This window comes from Camelus bactrianus, chromosome 26 (assembly GCF_048773025.1).
Source record: "Camelus bactrianus isolate YW-2024 breed Bactrian camel chromosome 26, ASM4877302v1, whole genome shotgun sequence".
NCBI lineage: Eukaryota > Metazoa > Chordata > Mammalia > Artiodactyla > Camelidae > Camelus > Camelus bactrianus.
Window position 1 is genome coordinate 37,349,145 of NC_133564.1, and position 20,000 is coordinate 37,369,144.

General features: G+C 52.7%; 1 long non-coding RNA gene and 1 other non-coding gene across 2 annotated transcripts in view; both read right to left on the minus strand.

The window, feature by feature from the left end:
• LOC141575147 (uncharacterized) overlaps positions 1-2,256 on the minus strand; it is a 3,730-nt gene extending 1,474 nt beyond the window's left edge. The window contains exons 1-2 of the long non-coding RNA XR_012502503.1: positions 2,074-2,256; positions 521-871 (exon numbers count right to left, since the gene is read on the minus strand). This is a non-coding gene — a long non-coding RNA (uncharacterized LOC141575147). The remainder of the gene's footprint in view (positions 1-520; positions 872-2,073) is intronic.
• LOC141575175 (U6 spliceosomal RNA) lies at positions 586-694 on the minus strand. The gene has a single exon (XR_012502564.1). It is a non-coding gene; the product is annotated as a U6 spliceosomal RNA (small nuclear RNA).
• Positions 2,257-20,000: the final 17,744 nt, after the last annotated feature.

A 20,000-nucleotide genomic window follows, 5' to 3' on the forward strand; every position in this document is an offset into this window, starting at 1 on the left:
GTGTGTGTGTGTGTGTGTGTGTGTGTGTCTGTGTGTCTGTGTGTCTGTGTGTCTGTGTGTCTGTGTCTGTGTCTGTGTCTGTCTGCCTGCCTGCCTGCCTGTTTATTGTAGGAACTCTCTGTCAATGGAAGTATAGTTGACTTACAATGTTGTGTTCATTTATGACGTACGGCATAGTGATTCACTTATTCACACACACACACACACACACACACACACACACACACACGTATACTTTTTCAGGATAGGTTATTACAAGCTATTGAACATAGTTCCCTGTGCTAGACAGTAGGACCTACTTGTGTACCTAGTTTGTATAGGGTGGTTTATATCTGCTAATCCCAAACTCCTGATTTATCCCTCTGCCCTCCCCCGTTCCTCCACCCTACCCTGTCCCCTGTGTTAACCATCGGTTTCTTTTCCATGTCTGCGAGTCCAGTCTGTTTCTGGTTTGTAAATAGGTTCCTTGGAGTCTTTTTAAAATGGAGTTATTTATGTATGGATGGGTGTCTTGACTTACTTTCAGATCCCACCTAGAAGTGATGGCATAGGATATCTGTCTTCCTCTGGGTGACTGACATCACTAAAGCTACGGAACGCTTCACGTATGTGCGTGTGTCGTCCACGTTCAGGGGCCGTGCTGATCTTCTCTGGATGGTTCCCGTGTTAGTCGATGTGCTGTGGCAGCAAGCGCTTGCCTTAGGGTTTTTGTCTCAACCTGAAAGCCGGCCCAGAGACTGAAGGTCTTCTAGTTGCCTCCACTATCTGCCTAGGACCATCTCCACGAACGTTTCCCATTTTCTCTCACCCTTTTGTCTTGGCATCATTGAGTACTAAAATGCTCCGTCTCCTGAAGCCCTGCAGACTGAAGCTGGACAACGGGAGGTAAACGTCAGAGAAATGGCCACAACAGCTCCTGTGGAAACCATCCTAGGGCCTGTTTTTGGAGGAGCCGCTCAGAGAGTTGAGCCGAACACCCCAGGACATCATCAGAGGCATTTCAAACTGCTCGAGCCGTTTCGATGACCCCGATGTGTGGAAATCTCCTACCAGACTGACCCCCTACTCCCGGCCCTGAATCTGGTTTCTCATCTGCTCCAATGATTAACCTTTGTGCTGTACTTTGGTTTTCCACACAAGTGCCTCTTAGGCGATACCTGACTGCTTGCTCCCTAGGCCTAGCTTCAGAAGCCCATCGACACCACCGCCTCCTGAGACGAGATACTACAACTGTTTCCTTGAACAGACCTGTTCTCAGAACTAAGAAACTGGGTCCATGAAACGCAGGCCCTCTAGGAAACTATTCCCTCCCTCCTGCCCCCACACCACACGCACGCACGCACGCACGCATGGACGCACATGCACAGTCAACAGCCCAGCTTTTAATGTGTAAAACTTCCAGGGAAGTTACAGAATAGGGAAATGTTGGGGTCCAGAGTAGGCTGCCCCAAAATGTGCCCGATGGACTATGCTGAATGAAAGGGACTTCACAACTGGCCAAGGGGGAGGGTATAGGTCAGTGGTAGACTGTGTGCTTAGCAAGCAAGCACAAGGTCCTGGGTTTAATCCCCAGTACCTCCGGTCAAAAATAAATACATAAAATCGAATTCCTCTCCCCGCCCGCCCCCCCCCAAAGTATACACTGCTGTATGTCAACTCTGTCTCAATAAAACTGGAAGAAAAAAAGGAAAAAAAAAATGATTTAACAAAAGAAAGAAAGAAACAAACAAAGAACTGCCCGAGGCAAGAGGAACACTCTGGCCCTCCTTTCTGCCTCCCTGGAAGCAGGGGAAAAAGAATTTTGTTTTTTTAAAGTCTCCCATCCCAGAGGAATCTATCAAGTCAGAGGTCTGCTTCCATGCCCTTCCATGATTCTCAAACGGTGTAGTGGGGTTTACCCAGATTAGGAAAAGGAGGGGACTCCTTTGGCCTGAGACCAGGCGAGATTCTCCCCCTCCCTCCCGCCTCCCTCCGTGCAGTTGGGACGGGGTGGCCTAAGGGTGGGGAAATTGAAACCAAAGAACAAAAGCCGTTCAACAGAGAGGAGCCGGAGGCCAAGTCAAAGGCTCTGACCTGAGCACAGAGCTTTCTGCATTTGAATGAAGCGATTGAACGAGGCCCTGCCGAATGGATCCTCCTGACGTCCCCGCCCCCGCTTCCAGGAGACAGTCAGTCGATTTGGGACCGATCGGTGGAGAAGGCCTGGGAGGCGGCGGCGGCGGCGGTGGCGGCGGCGGCGGCGGCGGAAGCAGCGGCGGGGGCGGGGGGGGGGTGGTGCGCGGGCGGGGGCGGGACCAACGGTCGCTCCAACTCTGCCTGCCTGCCTGCCTGCCTGCCTGCCTGCCTGCCTGCCTGCGGGGCTGAGGCCTGAGGGCCACGCTGGTTCCTGCCACTCAGGGAAACTTCTGCGGGTGTTGCCGAAAGATCGCCCTCCCCCACCCCGTCCCTGACGAGCCAAATAACCCAGAGACAGGGTCTTAGAGTTTAGAAGAAAAGAGGCAGCTTGATTGCTTTGCTGGGCAAAGGGGACTCACAGCAGGCTAGTGCCCTCCAAACTGTGAACCCGTCTTGGGGTTGGGGTTTCATGCTTCTGTGGACGAACAGGTTGGAGCATGAAAGGGAATCACAACAGGCGGGAGCACAAAAGGTGCTCATGATCAACAAGGGTCTCTGACGAAACTTCCTCCTAAATCTGGATGAGTGTCTGATAACATGGGACCTCCTGGTGGTCTAGTAGGTCATCAGCCCGTGACCTTCTTTATCTGGTCAGACTCACCCGGCGGCACCAGCGCCACGGAGGAACTCGGGGTGGGGGGTGGGGGGTGGGAGGGGGCTGGTCGTTCTCCTGAGCTTATCCTCCCGTGACTCCCTTCCTGGGGAAAGACTCAGACGCCAAACATGATTGTCAAGTTGAACGATCAGAGGAAGGTCAAATCAAACAGTTAGAATCGACAACTTTAGCTGTTTTTAACAGTGGGCCTGGAGCTGGGAGCGGTGTCTGGTCAGTCGAGTTTGCTGATCGTTCTAAAAGCAAGCAGTAAGCATAAAGCCAAAAATTGGCTTAGCCTAAGTGCGGCCACTTCATGATTCCTCCTTCACTGGGGGCTGAGGCGTGGGGGAGGGCGGGGGTGGGGGACAGGACTGAGGTGGCGGCGAACTTCTCCGTGAATGCTCGGAGCCGAACTGCTCTCTGGGCCTAGGTCTGAAAAAGGCCTGAGTCTCAGCTATGACAGATTCTCTCTCTTTCTGGGCACATGGACTGACTCGCCCCGCATCCTCCCATCCTGTCAGACCCTTTGGACACACACCTCCACCTGAAGAGTTCTTTGGCCTCGTCCGGAAAAAACAAACACACGCACGAACAAAACCAAACGAGCACACAGAAACCCTGCTGATCTCCTTGGACCCCATTCACTTCGGAGAGTCCCTCTCGTAGAAATCCCCTCTGCTCGATGATTTCACCACAGCCGCCTCCCTTTCTCCGGCACAGTGACCCCCCACCCCCACCCCTGCGTGGGCCCTGTCCCTCTACCTATCAAAAACCAAACCCCAGGAGAAAAGAAAATCAGAATGCTGTTTTGAGCCACTGGATCTGTGAAAGGAACCAAACAGAAAGCTGAAATAACCAAACCAGCCGAACACCAAAAGCGAACAGACAGATACCCCAGAAAGAAGGGCACGCTGACCCTTGCCCCTTTCCTTCCTGGAATCAGGACATAACATAGATCTACACCCCACCCCCCACCCCACCCTCCCCAGATGTCTTCTTTATGCCGGAACGAGAGTGACGTTCTTATTGTCAACGGTGCTGTTATGGAAATGACAGGCCGGCCAAGAAACAAGCACCACTCGGAGGGTTGGAGTACTCAGATTTATTACGCCGGCGGGCTCAGAGGGGCTTCTGCTCCTAAGCCTTGAGCACCTCCAAGACGTGCACGTGAGGTTTTATAGGGTTAAGTACCAGCTTGGGGTATTCGGCCAATAGGCACGCAATAGCTTTAGCAACATCATTATCACGAAAGTAGAGGCAGTGAGGCAGCAAACCAACATTTCAAGGCCAGATATGTCTCTTTGAAAATCCAGCTGGCTAGCAAAATATGAACAGGGAATCAGCAAACCGGCACTTATTAATTTAGATTTACGAGTTAGCCCAGCAGAACTCAGATCAGTAATCCGACACTTGTTACACTTAGATTTGCGACTTAGCTTGTTATCCCAGCTGGGCTTTTCCTTCACAGTGTAAAGCGGAGAAGGAGAGAATTCTGTACAAACAGACCTCGATGAAAAGAATCCTCACCCTCTTTTAGGCCCCCACCTCAACACACGTGCGCGCACACGCGCGCACACACACACACACACACACACATGCATGCACGCACGCGCGCGTATAGTTACTCCTGTTCTCTCTCTTTCTCTCTCCCTCTTCCTTTCTTACTGATTTTTTAAAAATGTTTACTGATAACACAGAAAATAATTGCTTAAATGTTGTCCAGGAATGATATTCATTTTTGAAAACATGATATATATTGTAAAGGATTTGGGCTCCCTTAGAAAAATCCCAGTCCAGGCACGATTGTATAGCACCTCCTTTCACTTTCAAGTGTCTCATTTCAGACAATAAAGTAGCCAGTCATCTTCCTTGTGCATGACCTTTGTAACTGGCACAAGTCAAACGGCACAAAATTCAGACCCAATCTCCTGATCCATATGATTCTCATATTCTTTTTTTTTTTTTTTTTTTTTTTTTTAGCGAGTCCAGAAGCTATGGGTCTGTGCCAACCACCCGTGGCTGTTCACTATCCAGCATTTCTTCCATTATCTTTATGTTGTCCTGTTTCTTGGAAGTATTAGTGCAGCTACTTTTCCCGATGGTCTGTCTCTGTCTCTGTCTCTCACTCTTTTCTCCTTCTTTTTTTTGGGGGGGGGAGGAGGGGGATGGGTTTGATTAGGTTATTTATTTATTTTAATGGTGGTTCTGGGGATTGAACCCAGGGCATCATGCATGCTAAGCAGGCAATCTAACAATGATCTATATCCTTCTCTACACCGCCCCCCCCGACCCTCCAGCACCCCCCCCCCCGTCCCCGGCCAGGGCCTGTCTTTGCTCAACCCAATAGAAAAGCATTTATGTTTTGCCAGTTTCCTGGGTCCTTCTTTGTTTCATAAAACTGAGAAGAAATACACGTGGAAGTTCTCTCCTATGAATTGAACAGACTGAAGATCCTTTAAATAACCAAATGAGGTGGAAGTGCAGAGAGTACCATACGGGAACACACCGAGGCACATCGTCATCAAATTGACCAAAATTAAGGATAAGGAGAAAATATTAAAATGAACGAGAGAAAAGCAACAAATAACATACAAGGGAACTCCCGTAAGGTTATCAGCTGATTTTTCAGCAGAAACTCTACAGGCCAGAAGTGGGTGGCACAACATACTTAAAGTGATGAAAGGGAAAAACTGACAGGTAAGAATACTCTATTCAGCAAGGCTCTCGTTCAGATTTGAGGGAGAAATCAAAAGCTTCACAGATAAACAAAAGCTACAAGATTTCAGCACCATCAAGCCGGCTTTACAAGGAATGATAAAGGATGGTCTCAAGTCATCAAATCCTAAGAAAAGAGAACAAAAAGATGACAGAGAAAGGGAGGGGGGGAGAGAGGGAGAGAGAGAGGGGGAGAGAGGGGGGGAGGGAGAGAGAGAGAGAGAGAGAGAGAAAGAGAGAGAGAGAGAGAGGGAGGGAGGGAGGGAGGGAGGGAGGGAGAGGAGACCTTCGAAAGATTGCTTTGCCTGTTTAGGGTCTTCCGTTGTTCCTTAAAAATTTTGAAATTGTTTGTTCTAGTTCTGTGAGGAATGTCGTGAGTATTTTGACAGGGGTTGCATGGAACCTGCGGATTGCTTTGGATTGTGTGGCCATGTTGATAGTATTGATTCTTCCAATGCAAGAGCACAAGGCATCTTTCCATTTCTTTGTGTCATTTCAGATTCTGGAGTATAGATAACCTCCTCGATTAAGTTTATTTCTAGGCATTTTACTGTTTTTGACTCAATGGAAGTGTTTATCCCAGTTATAAAATTCTGGTTTTTAAAGTGGAGGGGGGAAAAAAAAAAGGAAAGGAAGGGCCACAAATGGCAAAATATCCTTCTTTCTCATGGGTGAATTGTATTCCATTACGTGTGTGTGTGTGTGTGTGTGTGTGTGTGTGTGTGTGTGTGTGTGTCCCCTCTTCTTTATCTATTCAAATATTGATGTGCACTTAGGATGCTTCCGTATCTTGGCAATCATAAATGATGTTGCTGCTAATAGCAGGGTGTGTGTATCTTTTTGAATTCATTCTTCTTTTGTGGTTGGCTTTATTCCTTTGATAAGTATGTAAGTTTAAAAAGCTAAAGCTCTAAACCTTCCTGGAAACAATGAACAGTACATATATGTAAATTAAAAATATATGTGCAGTAAAAACATTTTTAAAAAATAAATAAATAAAAAAGAACGAAAGACAAGGAAATTAGCTATCAAGCCGTGAAAGACATGGAAGAAACTTAAAAGACATCTTACTAAATCAAAGAAACCGGTCTGAAAATTGTTACCAACTGTACAATTCCAACCAAATGACATCCTGGAAAAGGCAAAGCTCTAGAAACAATCAAAAGATCATGGTATCCAGGGGTTTGGGGAGAGGGAGGGAAGGAGGAATGAACAGATGCAGCGTGAGGGATTTTTAAGGCGATGAAATTATTCTGTAGGATACCATAGTGGTGGCTGCATGTCATTGTACATTTGTCAAAACCCATAGAACGTACAACCTCAAGAGTGAACCGTCCTGTAAACTATGGACTTTGATGGATAATAACGTGTCCATGTCGGATCATCAGTTTTACCAAATAGGCCACACTGATGAGAGATGTTGAGGGGAGTGGAGGATATATGTGTGGGTGGGGAGGGCTATGTGAGAACTCTCTGTATTTTCTGCTCAATTCTGCTGTGAGCCTGAAACTGCTCTAGGAAATAAAGTCTATTAATCAAAAACAAAAACAAAAGCAGAAACAGAAACAAAAACAAAACACCCAAATGAGGTGAACCAGGATTCAGTCATCCAAAATGGAGCTGGACGGCCAGTGGGAGGAACTTTGTTGCAGACATAGTCCTGTTTCAGGGAGGGGGACGTTGTCCCCTCCCTCTACACATCTTGAGTTCTCTGGGCTGGACTGATCCAAAAATGGACCCCAGACGGATCGTTGAGCAGGAGCGACAGGGAACCTACTGTCTTTCATTCAAGCACTCATGTCCCCGAAGCAGGCAGCTTTTCTCCGTTTTAGGACAAGAAATCAGCCCTTTGTGCGAAATGGGCCGGGCTGAGAGCCTTTGGTTTTGGGTGACCCGTCCGTGAAGAATCGAGACGGAGTTTGGGTTTTGGGGAGGGGGGGAAGCCCCTGAAAGAAGTCACGAGGTTGGTTGGTTTCTCTAGGCTTCCGGGGCCTGAAGGCTCTCAGTGGGTGATCAGGGTGTTTTCCTAAGTCCAGATGCAGGGAGGGCACCCTCCACGGAAGTGATCGATTTCCCGCTTTCAGGGAGACAGAAAGAAGAGTCTGAGGGTCCCTCTTGCGTCTGCTGGCCCCTCGGCTTCTTCGGTCACTCTCATTTCTAACCCATCCGTGTGCCACGGAGGCACATACATGTTTGGGGTGGCCTCCCCTGGGTCCCGACACCGGCATCAATGGGGGGAGGGGGGGCATGAGTGGTCAGAACTGTATCAAGCTCAAGGGCACCACCAACCGGTTTCAAAAACAAATCTGCCAGCAGCTGCTAGCCGCAGCCTGGTCGTTTCAAAGTTCCCGCCTTGCTCTTGTGGTGTGTTTTCTTTCGTTTCCCCTTCTCCACTTGCCCCGTGGGGTAGTCTGATGACACACACTTCCAGTGCTTCTTTCTTGCATCTGTGTCTCCTGGGCTGCAGTCCTAAGAGCCCCCCCCATCGCCCCCGCCCCCCCCAATCAACTCGTTTCTTTACCCTCCACCAGGTCTCCTGGCTTGGAAATCTCGGCTCACAGCATGTGTCTCGTGTCCTCTCTGAATTCACGGGCCCAGCCATCCACCCTAAGGAGACGGAGGGAGGGAAGGAAGGTTTTGACCTGGCGACCTTCCTTGCCGGCATCCTCCGGATTTGGGACCCTTCAGTGCGCCACCTGCCACCCGCCATACCACTCTCACCCTGAGGCCTAGCCCTCGGGGCTCCGTCCACGCGGACACCTGAACGCGGACGGACCTGGACGGTGGGCGGGGTGGGGGTGGGGGTGGGGTGTGGAGGGGCTTGCTTCATCACTGCCGGAACCGTGGAGGCGACCGGGACAGACGCGTCCTTCAAGAGGTGAAGGGACACGTCGCCCGGGCTAGGTCCGTGCCACAGCATGTGATTTGGCTCTAAAAAGGAAACCAGGGACCCGTGGAGCCGAGAGACCTGTGGGAGACAGGCGGGGCCGTTTCTGCGTGCCCCTGACTCCCTGAAAGAAGCCAATCTGAAAAGGTGGCATCCTGTAGGGTACCGGCTCTGGATGACATTCATTCTCAAAAGGGCAAAAGCCCCAGAGAGGGTGAAAAGATGAGTGGGGTCGGGGGTGGTGGTGGTGAAGGTTGTCTGTGTGGGTGTGTGTGTGTGTGGGTGTGTGGGTGTGGGTGTGGGTGTGGGTGTGGGTGTGTGTGTGTTGTGGCGGGGGGTTGTTGATGAATAGGTGGAGCACAGGGGACTTTTAAGCAGCGAAACTCTCCGGTAGGTAGGTCCACGATGGGATGAAAACCAACGTGCTGGATATGGCAATACCTAAGCTGGGGTGAACTGAAAGAACCCTTCTGGGTGTCCCGCCCCTCAGCCAAAGTTTAAAGTCCTTCCTAAAGCCAGAAGGTAAAGACACACGAGAGCAATCTGAGGGGCCATCGCTGAGGAGTAACAGCGAGGCCAGTGAATCCAGTGAAAGACTGACTGACGTGGGGGCCTGGGTCCCTCGGCTCGACCCCCTTCCCCGGGAAACCGAAGCCTTCGACGCAGGGATGCGCTTTGACACGCTTCTGTCTCATCGGAGAAGGCTTCTTCTGCCTGGCATTGCGTGACGGGGCCGAGAAACCCGTCCTCTCCTCCTCTGCGTGAGGTAGCGGTCGCTCCCGCCTTTGCGCAGCGGTGAAGAAAGCTACCAGAAACACGGTTCTGCGTTTCTCTCGATACCGTGGGCGAGCGTCACGGCTTTTCCTTGCGTTCCACCATGCAGTCAGATAGCATTCTCAAAACTAAGCGTGCCATGCAAATTTTCCTTTTCCTTTTTTAAAGTGACTGTCAAGAACTTAGGCAGCATCGAGTGAAAATGTTGGGCACCTTCATCTCTTGGTTTGTATGGAGCCAGCTAGGTCATCAGACCCACGTCACCATGATTTCTGAATTCTAAGATCCTTTCCAATCCATGATATTGTACACTCCTGGGTCATGGGATGTCACTATGGCTGATCAGGTCAAAGGGAATGTGTCCCTCCAGAGCACTTATTAACACGTCAGTTTATTTAAACGACAACAAAGGAAATTCCCTTCGGGCGATATTCATTCCACACGCTAAAGGAAAGCGATAGGTTGTGTGCCTGAGCCCACACAGTGTGACGCAGGAACGGGGTGGGGGTTGAGGGAGGAGGAACTCTGGCTAGTGTCCAGGACCTAACGGGAGATAGAGTGGAGGATTTTTGCCCTTCTTCAGGGACAGGGTGAATCGGCCCGAGGTTGACTTGTGCGCTCAGAAAGAGGGCCTTTACCGGATGCCCCGAGCAAGCAGACTTTTCTTTTCTTCTTCTTCTTTTCTTTTTTCAGTTTTATTGACATAGGTTTGACATACAGCCCTCTATCAGTTTCAGGTGTACAGCACAATGATTTGACTTCCATAGACTGTGAAGTGATTATTAGGTAACTTTAGTGACCAGGAAACAACGATATGTTAAAAGGGGGTTTAATCAACAGAACTGCTATTTCTGATGATCATCTATTCCTAAGAGAAAGGACAGATGAACACTCCAAAATGCAGGAAGTGCATAGTCACAGAATGATGAACAATCTTTACCCGTGCCGACGTTTTGACGCCAGGATACGTGGAAAGCTGAAGTTTTAGAACATAGAAATATTTGGCTCTCCATTTGACCTGGAAATCTCCTTGTTGGAAAGAAGCTAATTTCTCCTCCTCATCCTCGTCCTCCTCGTCCTCGTCCTCGTCCTCCTCCTGCCTTTTTAACTAAAAAAATAAAAAAATAAAATAAAATAAAATTTTTTAACAAGAAGTTTTTATCTTTTTGGAGGGGGGACGGGTCATTAGGTGTCTTTATCTACGTTTCAATTAATTATTTAGATTTATTATACGTTTTCAGTGGTGGTACTGGGGACTGAGCCCAAGGCCTTGTGCATGCTGAGCACGCACTCTACCGCAGAGCTCTACGCTTTCCCAGAAAGGAGCAAATTTCTAAACATAGAACTGGATGAGTAGGTCAGCTTTTTGATCTCATAGAAGCAGCGGCCCAGTTCTCTGGGGGGAACCCTCCTTATCTTGTCCATCTCGACAACGTCAGAAACGTCTGTCTGCATAGCCCACAGTGGCCTGAGACTGAGGCCAGGGGGCTGAATCAGGTAGAACCTGAAACCGAATGGAAGAAACAAACAAACAAAAAAGGGTGGGGAGGGGCACGCGGAGGCCTTTTTAAACGTACACACTGCTGCGTGGTCTCCCTCATCGAAACTCTAATTCGCAGCCTTCTTAAGGAGAAATATACACCTGAAACGTCTTTTTTCCACACAGAGTTTAAAAGCTTTCACCCTCCGAGCCGAAAAACCTTACCCGTCCCATCGGTTCTTTCTGAGTGAGTGGGTTCTCTAGTGTCCTACGCGTCTGCTGGGAAACAAGCTGCTGGAGAACCAGCAACTAGAAACCAAGCTGCACCAGCATTTCCATGAGCGTAAAATCTTACATTCACACTTACTTGCTTAAAAATGCACACGCCTGCTTTGTTTTCATGTTTTACACAGTCGATGACCTATAACATGTATGATGCTCAAGAAATTGTGTGAGGGGCAATCCTGAGATTGACCGTGAGGGCGCAACAGATGGCAGATATTTCCTTAGGGTAAAACAATGGACGGTCATGGGAAGCCAGATCATCCATTAACAGAACTTGGTTCTGGCAGGAAAGCATGTGGTTTAACCCCGGGGAAATATTTGCTATCTCGAGATGTCCCAGAGGCAATCACAGGATACACTTAGAAATTTTGCATCCCCCGAGGAGGGTGATTGTTCCTGGAAGGGATAGGCCTGAAATGAATCAGTTAGCCAGCAAGCAGAACTTCGTGCTTCTGGCATGAAATATCTAAAGCCCCACCTCTTTGATCGCATTTCTTTTTTTTTTTTTCCCTGAGCCGTATACTCCCAATAAACAGGATGTCGACCAGGCTTTTGGCACTCTAGATCCACGAGACCTTGAGTCCCCTGGTCCCATTTTCGCTCTTTACTTGGTCTCTTTGTTTCTTAATTCTTGCGTCGCCCGTCCTCAGACACGGTCCCGAGCTGCGCTGGACACAGCACCCGTCCTACCCGACTCGTGAGTGACCTATAGTTTTTAAATGAAAGCTACAAAATCTCTGGTCATGTCGATCTGCTGGTCTCGTCTGTATGAGACAGGGCAGTACCTGAGTTTCAGAGACACACACAGACACACACACACACACAGACAGAGACACACACACACACACACACACACACACACACACACACTCTAAAGGGAACAAAGAACAAAGAAAGATAGAGAAAGAAAAAGAAAAAGGCTCAGGGGAATAAAGGATTCGCTTGCTCTCTGTGACATGACCCAGTAGACCTAGTTGTCACGAGACAGGAAGCTCAACTCTCCGTGTTTACATTATCTGTTCCTGAGCTTTCTTGCAGAAAATTCTCATGCGTTTCTTTCCCCTCACGGAAGTCTTCTCTATTCCCCACAGAGCCTGGGGCGATGGCTCTTCACCCTGGAGCCGCCTGCGGCCGATCCAAGATATCGGATGATTTATGGAAGTGATCAGTGATCCTGAGACAAAGCCCTTCCTTTAGGTAGAAAAGCATGGCCCCTGCTGCTCAGGGAGCTGGCACTCCCCCTCCCTCTCCCCTCATGCCACCTTCTCCTTTGTGCACAAGCTATCGCTTTCGCAAAAGAGCTTGGCTTGCCTGAGAGTCTTGTGGAAGCCATCCTCATTTCTATGGTACTGCCGTCCAAGGATCTGGAAAGGGCCCGGTCCCATGTATGCATGTATGCATGTAGGCACTTGTGTATGTCCCCGGCTTGTAGGCCTGGCATGTTTCTTCCTCCACATACACTTGCCAGAGTTCATTCATGAAAGAGCTCTATGGAACTGGTTTTCAAGGGAACATGCAGGCAGGGAATGCGAACAGGAAGGAACCCAAATGTTTTCCTTCAGGTTGACATGATCTAGGACAGATCCTTTCATCCAGAAAAGCAAATGTCAAGGGATCGGTCTCGTGAAAAGAGCCATGTCTTGATTGTGACGAGCAGCATTCGAGGTGAAACTTTTCGCCTCCCTAGGTTTACCCCGAATCCATTAAGTTCCTGTGGGTTATCTCTGTCATGAAACGTGTCAGCCAGGAAAAAAAAAAAAAAAAAAAAAAAAGTCTGGGAGCGATGGTTGGCTCGGTCTCAAGTCTCAGGAAGTGTTCACACCCCAAGCAGTCCGAGGGGGTAGTGTGTGTGTGTGGGGGGGAGGCGGTCCATCTCTGAAAAATTGGTGCCTCCTCCACGTAGTTTTTGGTCCCTTGCAACTGAAGCATCTGGCGACGTCCCTGGAATGTTTAGATCGTTTCCAAAGAAGATGAGATACGGAAGCGTTCGTTCCTGGCTCCATGAGTCGAAGGGGACGTGCTTTAATATCTTTCTGACAGAAAAGACTCGAGATCTGTCAGTGTGTTGGCCGACATGACTGGTATACCTTCGGAGGATGGATGGACCTACAGACAGACAGACAGACCGGAATACATACATACTTACTTACATACGTACATATGTAAACATACAATACAATACAATACAATACAATACAATACAATACAATACAATACAATACAATACAATACAATACAATAAAACAAAACAAAATGAAACAGAATAAAATAAAATAAAATAAAATAAAATAAAATAAAATAAAATAAATTAAATTAAATTATATTAAAATAAAAGGATGCTGTGAGGAGAAAGTGTCTGTTTCTGGCTAGGACCAAATCATGTCCCTACGTGGACCGGTTGGGAAAGACTGGTGTCCCAGATGGTTCACCGTGACTTCCTCGTGAACATTTGCTGTGACCGATTCGGGCTTCGGAACAGTCACGGTCTCGTTCTGAGGAACGTCTCCTGGAAAGCATGTGGAGACCGTCTTCGTCTGCCGTCCTTAGGAAACGTTCCAGCAGAGCGGGTGTCCGAGAGCCTCTAGGGGCGATGGCTATGCTTTGTGGACGTCTGTCCCTCTTCAGGCCGAATTTCATGGAAGTATGCTGATCTGGCCAGCCGACAAGTCTGAATGGGGGTGATTTTTTGGTAGAAATGCGCGTCCTTGGAGAGACCAGGGGAAGGGGAGCATGTCTCAGTGGAAACTCTCGTACAGCGTGATAGAGATGAGAATGCGGTTCTGTGTCATCATCTTTGCGTGCTTCCCGCCACCCTCCCCCTCCCCGCCCCGCCCCGCCTTCCACTGATACGCTGGGCCACGTCACGCGTGCTTCGAGTTTTCTCCGATGGTTGGCCAACGCTCTTCCGACTCCCGTTGCCCATGGTTCTCCCGCTTTGGACTTGGCATCCTCGAGAACCAAAGCCGCCCTTTCCCTGAAGCCCCGCCGAGCCGGGCTGAGCAGCTGGACATCCGCTGGAGAGAGGTCACTGCCGTGTCCCCTCTCGAGACCCTCCTCCTGCCCGTTGCTGTGGAGGCCACTCAGAAAGTGGACCTGAACCCGCATGCGTTTTTCAGGCCACCCGAGCCTCTTCGAGCCCGACGCCTAGACATCTTCCTGACTGGTGGCGCTCCGGACTCACACCCTGGGTTTCTCGTTGGCTTCAGCCACGGACCTTTGTCTTCCTGGAACGAAAGACCAGACCGGTTTCATCAGGTGGAACCACCTGCCTGGTGGCGGGACTGTCGTGGAACCCTATGGACCACCCCGAAGTGTATATGCAGCCCAAGGGTGATCTCTCCAGTTGAACAACCATCGAGGCCCAAAAGGACCCCTGCCCCGGGAAGAAAGAAACTTTGACCTTGACCCTTAGCTGCCCGAACGAGAATTTGGATCAGGGTTGGGTAGGGTGATGGAGATCTCCCTTGGCACAGTTCCCGTGTGCGGGACTTTCAATGACTCTGTCTTCCTGAAAGGACACCCGCCCCCTGACCACGCTGTCTCGTCATCAGTTTGTTTCCACGAGGGACGAACCGTCATTGTGTGCACGACAAAGTTGGCCGCTGCCTGTTTGGTCCGCCATCGCTCCGTAAGGGACCGACGAAGTGTGCGTCGTGACCAGTGACCGATTTCGGAGCCCGTGGGTGGTGGGCGGGTGTGTATCTGTTTTCCAGGTCACGCGCGACGCGGTGTGTCGTGGTGTGGCCCGCCCGGCCACCCCACCTCCCTTCCCCCATGGAAAATCAAGGGAGAGTATTGCCCGAGACAGACGAAAGTGCAGCCACGAAACCTAAAAGGATGACCCTGGATGTCAACTTGGAGGTGGCTAGGAGACGGCTGAGCATGCATAGGATCACACTGCACTGCCACCGTGTGGGATGCCGCACATGTGTCGCCGTCGTGGTTTTCATCTCCTCCACCTATTGCCCTCACCTACATCCACTCTTTATCTCACTGAACTCTTTTTTTTTTTTTTTTTTTTTTTTTCCGGTAAGACAGTGAGAATTTTCCCTCTCTCTCTCTCTCTCTCTCTGTCTCTCTCTCTCCTACTGTCTCTCATAATTGACCTGACAAGGGGATGTCCGTTTTCACGTGTCCAACATAGCGATTCGGGATTCTTCCATGTTCCACGATGATCACCGTGATGAGTCTGGTTACGGATCAGTCACCGGACAGCGTCATGACAATAGTATGGATTGACTCTACTCGCCCTGCTGTCCATGACCTCCCGTAATTTGTGTATTTATTAATTGGAGTTAACTGGAAGCTTGTACTTTTTCCTCTCCCTCACCCATTGCACTCATTGTTCCTTCTTGGTATCCATGAGCCTGTTTCAGCTTCCTTGCATGTGTTCCTGCGTATTGTCTTGGGGATTCTGCCTCGAAGTGACAACATCCCTCTCGAACTTAAGTCACTTAGTTAACATCATCCCCTCTAGGTGTAGGTCTCTCCAGACCACGTGGCACTGTCCATTCGTCCATCCGCGGGCCCGTAGTGGAACTGCCGGGTCTTCCAGGAGTTTTCTGTGGAATGTTTTGAGGGACTTCTGTCCTGTTTTCCCTAATGGCTTTCCTCCACCTCCGTTTCGCCCTCTCCCCCTCGCCCCCACCACCAACCCCTGTTCCGTGTTGCCTTCTGTCTTCCGTCGGAGAGCGGAGTCTGTCAGGTATGAGTCGAGAGCTCTGTGTCCGCCTGCCAGCCCGCCCACCCGGCCCCATCTCGAACGGTGGTCTCTATCACGTGTTCCGTCAGGAGCAGGCACTTTCTGCTTGTTTTTGGAACTTGCTGTCGAGATTCCAGGTTCTGGGCCTGTCCGGATATCTCTTGGAAACGGAAATGTGTGCGTTTTCCCCTTTTTTAAATTGTGTTCGTTTGTTTACTTACTTATTTATTTATTTACTTACTTACATTTATTTATTTATTTAGGCCTTTTTTTTTTTGGTTCTTGCTGCTGTTGTTGCTTTCGGTGGTTGTTTGTTTATTCGGGGAGGGGAGGTAATTCGTTTCTTTTGCTGGTTTGTTGCCTGACTTAGTGATTGCCTGACTTACCGACTTCCTTATTGACTTGAACGGAAGTCCTGAAGATCGAACCCTGGACCTCGCGCGTGCTGGGCAGGCACTCTGCCGCTGAGTTCTACGCTCCATCCTCCCCCTCGCCCCCTCCCCCATTTGGGGGAGGAAAAAAATAATTTTTTTTTTCCTTTTAAACTGAAAACGTCCGTTTGGGTCTCCTGCACGTGTTTCATCCCTGGTTTTCTGGCTTCTAGGAGGTGGAGTTGACCGAGTTCTTGGACTGTTGAGGAGAGGAACCCCTGATGGGCTGCGGTTGTGCTTTTTCTACGGTGTTTTTGTTTTTGTTTTTAAACCCCAGAGTAGTTCTACAACTTGATTTCCCTTTGGTGGTGGGTTTTGTCGTTTGTTTTCATGTTTCCTTTCTTTCTTTCTTTCTTTCTTTCTTTCTTTCTTTCTTTCTTTCTTTCTTTCTTTCTTTCTTTCTTTCTTTCTTTCTTCCTTCCTTCCTTCCTTCCTTTCTTCCTTTCTTCCTTTCTTCCTTCCTTTCTTCCTTTCTTCCTTTCTTTCTTCCTTCCTTTCTTCCTTCCTTTCTTCCTTTCTTCCTTCCTTCCTTCCTTTCTTCCTTCCTTTTTCCTTTCTTTCCTTTCTTTCTTTCCTTTCTTTCCTTTCTTTCTTTCCTTTCTTTCTTTTCTTTCTTTTTTTTTTTTTTTTCGGATGGGGCTACAGTTTCCTTGTCCACGTTGACTGTGTCAAACACACACACCGACACACACACGCACACACAGACACGCGGATGCGCATGCACAGTGTTGCTCTGTGTAGATGCACTGAACCTCGATTTACCGAGCGGGTGGCTATCGACTCGCCCCCCCGAACCCCCGCCCGCATTTTTTTGTTTTCCCTCCTCCTTCCTGCGGTTGTGGTCAGCCGTGCTGACGTCCGTGTTCTCACGACCGACCGCGAGTGCGTTTTCCCCACGCGCCCGTTTGTTGTCTTTGGGCTTTGTCGCGATCTGTGCCGAGATCGATTTCTCTTTCCGCTTCGATGGGGTTCGCGGTCTTCATCCTTTCTTTTCTAGCTTCTGGGCTTTGCCTGTCTGCTTTCGAAAGACCTCCCGCATTCGAGAGGACGGACTCCAAAGCCGATTCCTGCGTTGTTCTCTGAGCGCTCGCCTGGTTTCGGTTTGCCAGCCCCCGCCTTCCCTCCCTCTTCCCCTCCTCCCCTTCCCAACCTCCCACCCGGGAACCCGGGATCTCGTCCTGGTCGCTCTGGGCCACCCGCGGCGTCGGCCCCGGCAACGCCGGCGTGTCCGTGTGATCTCCCCCGCCCGGGGAATCGCGTGGGGAGCGCGTCCCCTTCGCGGCAGCCGCCCGGCCGGCCGTGTCTTGCCAAACCCCGGCTCCCTCCGTCCTCCCCGCCCTGATCTGTTGCCGGGGTCGCGTCGCGCCGCGTCGCGTCGTGTCGCCTCGTGTCGTGCCGTGCCGTGCCGTGACGAGGGTGAGCGGGCTCCGAGGCGGATGCCACGGGGCCGCCCGGCGCCTCAGTCCGGGACGAGCTCGGGCGTTTGGGCGGCCGGCGGCGGTCGGGATCGGTTCCGGGGACGTTGGCGACGGTTGTCGGGCGCCATCTGGCTGCCGCTCTGAGATCGTCCCTCTTCTCCCGAGCGTCGGCGACCTCGGCAAGGGATGGGGCTCGGCGGCGGGGCCCGAGGCAGACTTCGGGGAGGCTGGCGACACCGGCGGTGACAGTCCCCGTGGCGCTGAGCCGCGGGCGCGTCCTGCTCTCGGCGCAGATTGGACTCGCAGGATGATGAGGGGGTGACTGTCGCCGCGCTCCCGGGATCTCGTGTGCCGGGGGAAGCCGTGTGGCCTGGCCTGGTCGACCAGCATCCGCCTGTGCCCCTCCAGCCGCGGAGACCGACCCGAGCCGATCGGACACGGCCTGCGCCTTGCCGCCGCGGGGGAAAGGGAGAGAGTGTCCCGCGCCCGGGCCGCCGGCGGCTAGGTGGTCAGGCCCTCGTCTGCGTCCCTTGGACGACTGCTCCTGAGGCGAGGAGCGGCCCGGGCCCAGTGCGGTGAGGCCGTGGACGGGCGCGCTGGGGTTCCCGGTCGTCGGAGGCGCCTCCTTGGATGAAATGTTTTCTGAGTCCCGATGGATCCGGAGACGTGGCTGGGCCGGCCCCTGTTGGCGCGGGAGGCCTGGGAGGGGGTGCCCCCCGGCCCGTAAGCCTGCCCGCGTGGGTTCTGGTGGCGTTGGAGGGACCGAGACTTCATCCGGACTCGGGGACCGGCACGGGGGCGTCCTGCGAGGGATGTGGGGGAGGCAGGCTTTCCCCGGCCCGGGGCCCGGGGCCCGGTGCTCGGGAGCGGTCCCTCGTGGGGGGCCCTCTCGTCGGAGGCACCTCTGTGGCATCTCCCCGAGTCCCCGGCCACGCGGGCGAGAAAAGGGCAGGGCGTCCCCGGCCTGATCCCGTCTCCCTCTCGTCCCTTCCCATTCCCATTCCCATTCCCACTCCTCCTCCTAAGCCTCCTCCTAATCCCCCTCCCCTCTCCCCTCCCCCTACCAAACCCCCCCCACCCCGGTCGATCAGATGGCCCCCGAGAGCTTCGGGGCTGCCATTTATGGGGGTAGGGCTGGGGGCAGGTGGCCGGACCGAGGTCCCGGGGTCCCCCCTTGCAAATCGTGGACCCGCCCCGTTTCTGGGCGCTGTCATTTTTCCTGTCGTGTTGGGCATTTTCTGCCAGCAGATAGGTGCTGACACGGTCTTCCTCGGTGTCTGTCACCGAGTGTTGGGTCTCCGGACGCGTGCGAGGCTCTGGGCTTCTCTCTGCGTGAGCCCTGGCCTGGTAGCCGACTCCGCTTCTGACACTTGAGCCGCCCGCCCGGGCCTGCGCGCCGGCTCTCGTGTGCGCGTCCGGCTGACGTGGCCCGTGGTGCCACCTCCGGTCTCTGGTGGCCCGAGGGCGGTGGGGTGAGGTGGCGGCGTGGGTCTTTTACCCCGTGCGCTCCCCGCCGCAGGCACCCGGTGGTGGCCGGCGCGACCCCACCCCCGTAGGCTCCGTGCCGCGTGTCAGGCATTCCCCGCCTGGGGTCGTTGGCCGCTCTCCTCGGAGAGGACTGAGGAGTGGGTGGCGCCTGGCGAGGCTGAAGCAGGCCCCTCTGGTGGTTGTCCTCGCCGGGCCCTCCCCTCTGGGGCCTCCCTGCCCCACATGGCTCGCTCGCTCGCTCGCTCACTCACTCACTCATTCACTCACCTGACCGATGTGGTGAAGTCATGCTCCCCCGGGCCGGGCCTAAGCCGCGCCAGACGAGGGACGGGGACGTTCATGGCGAACGTGGCTTCTCTTCTCGTTCTGCCTGCGGGCCCCTCGCCTCTCCTCTGCCGCCCGTGGGTGGCGGGGGGAAGGCAGGGGTGCGGACTCCGGCCCGACCTCGGTCTCCCGTGCCTTGTGGTGTCGGCGAGGCCGGGGGTCTTGCGACGCGGCAGACACTCTCGCCTCCTCGCCTGCTCGGCGTCCTGTCTCGCGAGCGGCCCTCCCCCTCGGCGGGGGAGGGCTGCCCCGCCGCCACGCCACGTTACCCCCTCGTCGGGGTGTGAGCGTGTCTCGCCTTGGTCCTCTGCGGTGCCCCTGGAGCGCTCCAGGTTGTCCCTCAGGTGCCCGAGGCCGAGCGGCGGCATCGCTTCCAGTCCCCAGCGAGTCCTCTCGGGTAACCCCTGCGGTGGTCGTGTCTCCCGAGCGCCTCTCTTGAGGCGTGGGGGAGGGGTCGAGACGGTAAGCGAGGCGTGTCCGCTCCCCACCCTCGGTGGGGCCGGGGCCGCCTCCTGAACGTCAGTCCTCACCCTGTACCGGGGGGGGACTGACGTGGCCGGGCGCACGCCGGGTGGGTCCCCCTCAGCGGGGTTCGCGCCCGGGCGTGGGAGCGATCGTGGTGGGGCCGGGTGATGTGCCGGTGGGGGGCGGGCGTCTGTCCCGTCCCCACGCGGTCTTGGGTGCGTCTCCTCGCGAGGTGGCACGCACGGGCTCTCCCCGGTCCCG